We start from the raw sequence: 10,201 nt of genomic DNA, 5'->3' as shown, positions 1-10,201 counted from the left end.
TAAAAATTGACCAGGCTCTTCCCACTGCTTGGCTGCATCAAGGGCTTGGCCAAAGCGGGTGGAATACGCAGTAGCCAGTGGAATGTCCCCTGTGGCCCTGAGCTCCCTTTTTGGCTCTGTGATAAACTGGGTTCCAGTCAAAAGTGACCTGCCTTTTCTCTACTTCACTTTTTCTCCCTTTCATTTTTGCTGTACTTTGTTTTGGTTTGGTGTTTTTAGAGGGTTTATTTTTAAACTTACACATAGTAAAATTGACTACTTTTCGTAAACAGCTTTGAGTTTTGACAGATGCCCAGCCATGAAACCACCTCTGCTATCTGGATACAGAATAATTCCTTGCTTCTACAAAACTTCCTCTTGGTCATTCTCAACACCTACCAGCTACTAACAGTTCTCTGTCTCTGTAACTCCAGTGTCATACAGAGGGATTTCCAGTCCGGAGCCTCTCATCTAACATACAGCAATCCATGAACAATCCGTCATTGAAGAACATTTTGATTCGCACTTAAAGTGATTATGAGCAAGGTTCAGAAACGTTTGCAAACAGGTTTGCTATAAATGTTTTTGTTTCTATTTGGTCAGGATTGATAGGTCCTGTGCTAAGTGCATGTTTAAGAAACCTCTAAAAGCGCTTTTCAAAGCAACTCCAGAATTCTGCTTTGCCACCAGCAGTATGTGAGAGTCTGTACTGCCCTGTACTGGTGTGGGAGAATATTGCCTGTATTCTGTCAATCATGTTTTAAATAAACGCTGATTGGCCAGACAGAAAGTGTAGGCGGGAAAACCAGACAGGAAGTAGAGGTCATGCAATGAGAACAGGAGAATTCTGGAAAGGAGGAAGCTGATTCCTCCCCTTCCTGCCCAGACCACCGAGGAAGCAGGATGGCTGAAATAAATTTTAAAAAATGGGTTAATCAAGATGTGAGAGTTAGCCAATAAGAGGCTAATGGGCCAATCAGCTTATAATTTATGGAGACCTATATATGATTTTCTTTGGGGCTTTCCGGCTATGGAAAACTGGACAGGACAGAAACCCCCAACAAACAAACCAGCCTTCATGTTACATGTACACTGGCACCTGGCACAGTTCCCACTGCTGATATCAGGTGGCTCCCGACCACCTGTAATTCCAGCTCCAGAGAGTTAATGGTTTCCCCAAAGTTCAGAACCATTATTTTAGAATTTGTTCTATTCTTGGCTCTTTCTGGACACGGCATCTTGGTGGTTGCTGTCAGGCTTTGGTTCTGGTGCTCGCTCTGCTTCAGCCTCCCTACTGCTGGGATTGCAGGCATCACCCCCACAGCTTGTTAGGAATTTAAATCTGGAGTCTGCGGACCCTGTGGACCATGATTCTATCTGAGTGGGGCAAGTCATTGGTTGTTTTGGTCTCCCCTCTTTGGATGCACCCACATTTCCTCCCAACTATGGCCTAGGCAGCCCACTCCAACAAGTTCTCCTTCTACCCCTTTTCTTCCCCACCAAAATCCCCAACTTGAATCCAATCACGTGAACTTCAAACAACCAGACTCCCTGTTTGTTTGGGTTTTTTTTTGTTTGTTTGTTTTTTAGCAATAACCTGACTTGCCATGATTGGACCATTAAATAATAAGCATACATCCCATCTCCCCGTTAGCTACAGGAAGACTGCCAAGGATGGAGCTCTTTACTTTATGTCTTGTATGCCTGCCATGTTTTTGATGAGCAAGATCCAGAGAAGCTCTCCCCACAAATAACAGTGGGTTCGTGGACCACACTGAATTTTCTGCTTCCTTCAGGTTTCTTCCTGTGTCTGGGGGAGCTGGAGCCCTGGGGGTGCATCTTACCAGCTGCCATTCTCAAGCGAGGAAATCATCCTTCCTTGGCTGTCAGTGCAAAGGACTTAGCTTTCCATTTTTTGTCTTTCCAAGTAAACTATAAACCTAAAACATCCTTCCCTGGTTAAGAAACCAAATAACAGATTTAAGTGTATGAAACCATCGAACATTTTAGAAACACACACACACATACACACCTTCCAACTCATCACAGAACGAGTTCTTTGATTACCCCCTGACTGTGGCCCCATGGCTGTCCTGCACCGTCTGTTACAGGGCAGCCTCTGCCTGAGGCCATCACATCCTGGTGATCTCACAGCTGGAAGCTACAGAGTCAAGCCTCCATCCTCAGGGGAGTGCTGCAATAGCACCAGAAAGCCTCAGCAACCTGGCCCGCCTTTAGGTTCCTAGGTCCTCACTGTCTGTCTCCAAAAATTGGCCTTCAGTGTGAAGGCTCTCGTTTCTAAACGGGGCTTTGTTAGACAAGCAGCTGAATCACCTCAAATGAAAGAAGAAACAGAACCTCTGAGGAGAAGCTAAAAGCATGAATCTAGGAGGAACAAAAGCACTCCAGGAACATGGACGGCGCTGGGAATCTTTAAGACAGATACTTCGTAGTAGAAGGTGATTCTGCTTGAATAGAATTCTAGGTTCAGCTGCTTCACCTCACTGTCTGAGGTCCACTCACTTTCCCAAGCCTTGGTTTCGCTATGACCCCCACCCTAGGTCCTTGTGTTTTATTCTCCCCACTCAGGAAGTGGTTCCCACAGAAGTTCTGACTTGGGAAGCTCTACAGGCTGAAAATCCTTCAAGTCATACATGAAGAAATGCAAAAAGTGTCATTCTCAAGGCCAAACAAGCATCAGGCTGTGTCTTTGGACCAGGGAGCCCACTTTGATTCCTAACTTCCATTCTCCATCCATCTACCAATGCCTCCCTGCTGGAGAAGTAGCCCAGAGCATACCAGTTCCCTATGCCAACCCCAGGCAGGGTCCTACAACAAACAAAGAACAAGCCAGAGAGCCAACTGGCCTCCCAATCAGTAGACAAACGTTACTTAAGCCAAACCAGGGATGTTTAACCTACTATTCCAGATCTCAGGGCATCATGGATAAAATGAAGACAGTTGCAAGCTTACATGGGAAAAAATAAAATAAAACAAGACCCTTTTTGTCCAGCTAACATCTAAATGGAAGGTAATATTTCTCCTTCCAAGATCAACATGGATGGTATCCCTTAGTGGTAATAAAAGACCTGTGACATTAATACAAAAAAAAAAAAACTATAGATATTTTAACAACCCAGTGTAGTTGCCCCAGAAATTCCAGAATGCTGTTCCTATGCAGCGCTAGTCTGACATGACAGGAGTTACTAGACCCACGAGATGAGTTCATCTGTCTGACTCATTTCTTGATATGCACACCTATTACTATATTACATTTCTAAGTCAGGGACTTTCAATAATGAATTATCCTTGGCAATCCTGAATGTCTTATTTTTAAATTAAAAAAAAATCTGAACAACTGCAACTGTCAAAAGGTTCACAATAAAAAATACTGCTAAGAACTCTTCAGTTAGAACATATGTATTTATATTTCTGCCAATCCTTCCCGGGCTATGTAATCCCCTCTGATAGGGCCAAGCTCTGTTTAGCTGCCTTCTGCAGGAAGACATGAAGTTCGAGAGTTCATTGGCTCAGCGTGTCGCTCTTCTTACGAGTTCCCATATGGGCTTGGAGTATGAATTTCCTGTAACCAGACTGCTGCCTGCTTCAGAGTCCTCTGTGACTCAGACCTTACCTTGCTGCTGAGCCCTTGCTAGGAGAAACTTAAAAGGTCTCCTGGAAGTGCTAACAGCCAAGGACTCTTACCCAATCAATTGGGAGCATTGTTGTAGCGACCTTGTTTACTTCCACAGAAATTCTTGACGCTGAGTCACTGCCAAGAGACAATTCAAAGAGACTTTTCATGTTGAATCATTAAATGACAGCAGCCTCTTCCTGGATACAATCCCCATCTCCCTCACACGGGTAGGAGCTTTCGGCTTTGCAGGCACAGTGACCTTACTCGCAGCTTCTGTCCAAGGCTCCCACAGGAACTGATGGTGTGATGGACTGAATTTCATGCGAAGTATAGAATCTAGTGAACCGCCATGTCTTCCACTTGTATATTTGAGGGTTATCATAATACCTAGAGCAAAAGATCCAGACAAGATATATTTTTTTACAAGCTATAAAATTGCTTCATAACTTTTAAATGCTCATGTGGTCCTGACAATCAAAACTGAAAAAGAATATAAAATCTAATATAAAATAATCCATGATTTCTATGTGGGAAGATTTTCTCCTGAGGAATGATAGATCCGGAAGGTCTACTTATCCCTGAAAAGATTACTCTTTCTCAATAGTATTTTCTAAACTCTGAAGATTCCTGGGGGACTGACCGAAGCCAAAAAGAGAACTTAAGTACTTGCTCAAAACAAGACTTGTTCAAATCCCAAAGGAGGCGCCTCCGACTTTACATGTTCTCTGTTAGCCTCCCGGAAATGACACTATTGTCAGACTAGCTTCTTTGGGTTCTTGAGAAATAAATAAGAAGATGTGAATTGATTTGATTTCCCATTACCTTAAAATTTTCATATTTGGCTCCAAGAGAAATGACTGCTGCGTTGTTTCCCAGGACTCTGGAGTTCTAAGGATGTTTGGTCGGATCTCTTGGCACACAGTGTTGAAAACCTACAGCGCCAAACGCTGTGCTCCTGGATCCCTGCTTTAGTGCCTACTCCTTCAGTCTCTACATTCCCACAAAGAAACCGCTTCCTCCCTAGTTCACCTTAAGCAATATGGTGTCACGTAGTACTGAGACAAAGTCCCAAGCAGAACATTTCTTTGGTTTCCATCTTCATAAAGTCCTACTTACCTGAAAACCAAGGATTCTCCTACTGAGATAACCTCTGCTCTCTTGTTCATGTGCCAGTCTGGTGAAAATGCCTACAGAGTGAATTCAAGATGTACTGAATTGGGTAGTTTTTATTGTCACCTGGATACTGTGTAAGGGACAGGAGCCTCTGTGAGGAGTATTCTGGGTTGGGTTGGCTTCTGGGCTTATCTGTGAGGATTTTCTTAGTTGTGCTGATTGAGTGGGAAGACTCACTCTAAATTTGGACATCAAGTTTGGTCTGAACCCTGAACAGGGCAAAAAGAAGGAAGCCACCTGAGCATTAGCGAGCATGCATTCAATGACCAATGACCAATGACCCTTGTTCCTGATGCTGGGCATTATAGAACCGCTGTAGCTATGACTACCCTTCTACAAAAGATGTGTGCCGGCTAATTTTGGTCAACTAGACACTACTGCCATCTGGGAAGAGCAATCCGAGAGGAACTGCTTCCACCAGATGGACCTATAAGCAAGTATGCGGTGTAATGTGTTTTCTTGATTAACAATTGGTATGAGGTGGTGCCACTACAGGTGGTGCCAACCCTGGGCAGGTGGTCCAAGTTCGTATGAAAACAAAGCTGAGCAAGCTACGGAAAGCAAGCAAACAAGCAGCTTGGTTCCTGCCTCCAGGTACCCACTTGAGCTCCTGCCTTGACTTTGCTCGGTGATGGACCTTAACCTGTAAGCTAAACAAACCCTTTCCTCCCCGAGTTGGTGTGGTCAGTGTTTTAGCACAGCCATAGAAAGTAAACTAGGGCAGACGATCATGGTATTGTCATGGATATCTTGATTATGGTAAGGGAAATAAAACAAAGACACCCGGTGATGAAATAGCATTCTTTCTGAAGCTTCTGGCCAGCTTGTCTGGCATGCTCAGCAGCAAACAAAGACAATGTGTGCCATGGCATGCAGACACCCACACTCACACAAGAATGCACACTACACACACACACATACGCACACACACACACACACACACACAAAGATATGTGTGTGTAAGTATGTATGTGTTATGTTGCAATGACTAGAAAATATAGTCTTAAAAATACATTAGCTGTGATCCTTTGAAGCATGACGGCTGGCTTGTTGGGGTTTCTGTCCCACCCAGTACCCCACAACCGACAAACCCCAAAGAAAATCAATCACACAGAGATATCTATAAGTTATAAAGCTGATTGGCCCATTAGGTCAGGCTTCTCATTAGTCCTTGTAATTTATATTAATCCATTATCATTATCTATGTTAGCCACATGGCTCAGTACCTTTCTCAGTGTGACAGCTCACATGTTGCCTCTTCGGTGATCTGGGCAGGAATGGCGGAGGGAGCTTCCTCCTTCCAAGAATATTCCTGTTCTCATCGCCCCACCTCTACTTCCTGTCTGCTTGACTTCCCTATACTTCCTGCCTGGCCAATCAGCGTTTTATTAAATTACATGATTGACAGAATACAGACAATTCTCAAACACCAATCCTTCTGTATCTTATGGTCTCTAGTCCAGGCGATCTCTCAAGAGCTCCTGTGAGCTTCATCAGTAGTTCTGAAACTTGGCACATTAGGGTAACCCAGGGAATTTCTTTTCATCTCCATTGTACACAACCTATTAATTAAATCAGAGTATATAAACCCAGATGTAATCAATTCTTTATAAATTCTCGAGTGATTAGAATGGACCTTTAAATTTGTGAGCCAGACCCAGAAGCCAATGAGCCCCACTGAGACTAGCCCCTTGTAGGGTCTGACTCCTGTAGCCCCCAAGCGTGTCTCTTCCCATGATACTATATTCTAAAGACCAGGGTACCCAAGTTCTGGATAACCTTCCCACTGAGCCAAGTACTTCTAGTTCATCCTAAACAACCTACAGGGGACTCAGAGATGCTAGATGGTGGTGGAAAAGATATCTGAAGAGCGATTCTTCAGTAGTCGCATTCAGCATCTTGTCCCTCTCTGAAGTTACCATCAGTATTATTCATATCGCAACTTCAGACAGCCACATTGTATCTTCATAAAGGGTGGACATCATTTATCTACTACTGGGAGAGTCCTATCCTGAGACATAGAGCCAGTGGTGAGCTACTAAAGGAAGGTGCTTGAAGAATACAAACCTTGTCTCTATCAAGCTTTCAAATTGATGGCATAAAAGAAATCGAGGTTAACCAGACATCTTTCCTTAATAGGCAAAAAAATCACTTTCAAAGCATTTTTTTAATAATGGAGGATAGAACACCAACTTGCCGGAGTGCTGGAGAGTGTCTGTGGCTGCCTTGCACAGCCAGGTTGAGTGTTGGATGGATGAGACTTAAGCTTTGAACCCATTTCATTTTGTTGGGATTCACGAGTGCACCCTAATATGTGATTAGTAGTTCAGGGTGGGCCAAGCCTCTGAGAGTTTCTCCTGACCACTTAAAGAAAGTAATCCATTCATCCCAAAATGCTTCACTTAGACAGAATGCCAAGACAGACACTCAGCCCTCTGGACTTACATTTAAGTCATGAAAGACACTAGCAAATGACCCAGACTAAAACAGAAATTCCAAAGTCAACAAATTCTCGTGTTTTAAAAAAAATGATCTAAAGAGTAGCATAAAGCTGAGGGAGGTCATGAATTAAAAAAAATAGAAGACAGGAAAAAATGAATTATCCAGCCACCCCAGCTACCAGCTTCTGTGTGTCCTTCAGCCCTTCTCACAGTGGAAGAAGTGTCCATCCTACCATGGATCATAAACTTAGATCCTTCCTCTCTGCCAGTGATCCTCTCTCACGGCCAAACTTCCCCCAAATTCCTGCTTCTCAGGAGCTTCATCACCCACAGCTTCTCCAAACTTAATGACAAAACGAAAGCCAAGTGTTCTAACTCAGCTCCATTCCATGAGCTTTTAGTTCCTGCTCTGTGTTTTCACCCCACACATCTGTCCATCTGCCCACCTTCCGTTTCCTCAACAGCCCACTCATCCCTGCCCTCCAGCACCACTTCTCCACATAACCACTGCCGCAAAGATAAGCAGTAGATTCTCATACAAAACCCAAGGAACCTTTCTCCATCTTATATAACCAGCATCTTGTATTGGAACCCTGACGTCATTCTTCATCTCCTCATCCTCCCCCTCCCCGTCTATTGCTCCTTTCTCTTTCCTTTGACTCATCTTGCCCCTTGATCAACTTTAATACATTGACTCTCTAGAGATGTCTGTCCACTTCCCTAATCAAGCCCTCTTGATAGATGAATTTTTATGAATTCTATGATAACTTGGTGCTGAAAACATAAAAACTTAGAAAACAATTTTTTTCAGAGCTTTAAGTCTGAATATCCAACTACAAATGCAATATCACCGAAGGATTTTTAGACATCTCAAGTTTCAACACGGGATGCTTCTTTTCCCTAGCTTGGTCCTCTGTAATATTCTACCTCGGTAAACAGGACTACCATGTAAGTGTCTTCTCAAGTTAGAAAAGCAAGCATCTTCCTCATCCTTGTCTTCGATCTTTCTTATTTCCGTGTCTCGGAATACCAAGCCCCAATTATTCTATCTAATAAACAGGATTTTCAGCATATCACTGCTTCTTATTTTTCTGCCAACATCGAGTCTGTGTTCTGTCTTTCACAACCTGTCCCTATCCTCCCAGCTTTCAGGCGCAGACCCCTCCAAACCATTCCCTCCATTACCACTGGCTGATGTTTCTGAAGTGGAGTATTGACCTTCCCCTACAAACACACCCCAAATCCTTCATACATCTGCCACCTATTGCCTCAGTACAGAGGTTTCCAACAACTATTTATAAAAGACTCTAAAAGGCAAATTTATGAGTTTGTCTCAAACCGTTTTTTTTTTTTTTTGCTTTGATTTGTTCCATTAAGTTGATTTGTTTCTGTTTTATAGTTGCGAGATAACAAGTCTTTTACTAAGCATGTTGGGAAGTTGGTGGCCAATATTATGTAAGAGGAACTTTGTAAAGGGAAGGGCCATGACTTTTGTGACTGTGCCAAAGAAAGTCAGCCATAAACTCTGTAAGAAGCAGCACGAATGTTGTGTGATAAGAGAAAGTTCCAAGACCTAGAAGAACCCTCTCATACCTCACAAGTAGAAGTCAGACTGAACTCTATCTTCAACTCTATCTTCAGACCTCAGATGGCAGTGAAACACAGACGCAATGTCTCCAGATTGTACCTGCTAACATCTGGTGGCTGGAAGGCAAAGCCTCCAGATAGTCTCCGTGACTCTCAGCAGAGCACAGTTCAGACATTCCCAGACAACTACAAACAGAGGGCTGTAACTCAGAGACACGTGATCTCGGCCTCAACTCAGAAGCAAGTTATTCGTCAAAGGTTTCCAAAAGCTGTGTGCATGTGTATGTACACGCCAGTGTGTGCCTGCATGCATGCATGGTTGATTGAGGGCTAAAATGGTTGCTTATATTCCTTACGTGCACAGTTTGCATCCTGACTCTCCCTGCTGCAGTGGGAGCATCACTCCACCGTCTACTTGCCACTCATTCTTTCATGCAAAACGCACTGAGCGCAGGCTTCCCTTTATTTAGCTCCCAGTTTACGTTACAGCTAAGCTTCACATTTGCTCGGCAACTGTCTTCTCATCCTTACAGATGAAGAAACCAAGGTCCCAAAAGACCGAAGTCCTTGTGACCGTAAGGAGGAGAAGCAGAACCTGGGCCACTCCATTCTGAAAAGAGCCCTCTTTCCCTGCCACCTTCTCCACGCTAAATCATTGCATCACCAGTCCTGTTTAGTAAGAAGAAAACCGTGGGCGAGAAAGTGGCTGCTTTACGATAACCCACCCTGGTGAAAATGATTCAATGGTTATTTTTGAGATGTCAGAGCTGAAAATGTACAGATTTCACAGGCCGAAGAACCTGCCAAGTCCTGATTGCACAACCAAAGCCCTGCAAGGAGCCCGGGAGGCCGACTGTGTGTTGGAAAAACCACGGATGTCATCTGGGAATGCTCAGAGCCCTTTTTGGATGGAGACAGTCTTGCTTCCGCCGGAACCACCGCCTTATAAGACCAAACTAAGCTGCTTCCTCGGCTGAATCTACCCAACACATACTGCCTGTTCCCTTAGATCACTGAGATCCTACTGGCTGAGCATCATGGAAGGAATGCCACTGCTGGGCGGCGTGCTTAGTCCCCAGCCTGTGCTGCCTCACTGACACCCACCTCGTAATGAAGTTGCTATGAGTCTTTCAAAGGGGACATGGGGGAGGCAAGACACTGGGGTCACTAGGAGAGATATTTAGGTCCCCCTGGGAAATTAGTCACACATCAAATCCCTTCCTCTCCATTTACAGCCATTTATTTGGGAGCAGAGAGCTCTGAATGAATGGGAAGCAAAGCCCTTTCCAGCCCGACATGTGTTCTGAAGTTCACAGGAAGGTTTCTCCTCCTTTGCTTTGGGGCGCACAGGCTGCCTGTTCTGCACAGCTGGGCCTGCAGTGAG

The 10,201-nt window shown here is 44.2% G+C and overlaps 1 long non-coding RNA gene across 1 annotated transcript; it reads right to left on the bottom strand.

The window, feature by feature from the left end:
- Positions 1-3,383: 3,383 nt before the first annotated feature.
- On the bottom strand, positions 3,384-6,054 carry LOC125416763 (uncharacterized). Its single transcript, XR_007236965.2, has 3 exons — positions 6,016-6,054; positions 4,733-4,803; positions 3,384-4,003 (listed from the first exon to the last, which is right to left on the bottom strand). It is a non-coding gene; the product is annotated as an uncharacterized LOC125416763 (long non-coding RNA).
- Between the last annotated feature and the right edge of the window lie 4,147 nt (positions 6,055-10,201).

This window comes from Myodes glareolus, chromosome 10 (assembly GCF_982192425.1).
Source record: "Myodes glareolus chromosome 10, mMyoGla1.1, whole genome shotgun sequence".
NCBI classification, from domain to species: Eukaryota; Metazoa; Chordata; class Mammalia; order Rodentia; family Cricetidae; genus Myodes; species Myodes glareolus.
This window is presented reverse-complemented; position numbering and strand designations above follow the sequence as displayed.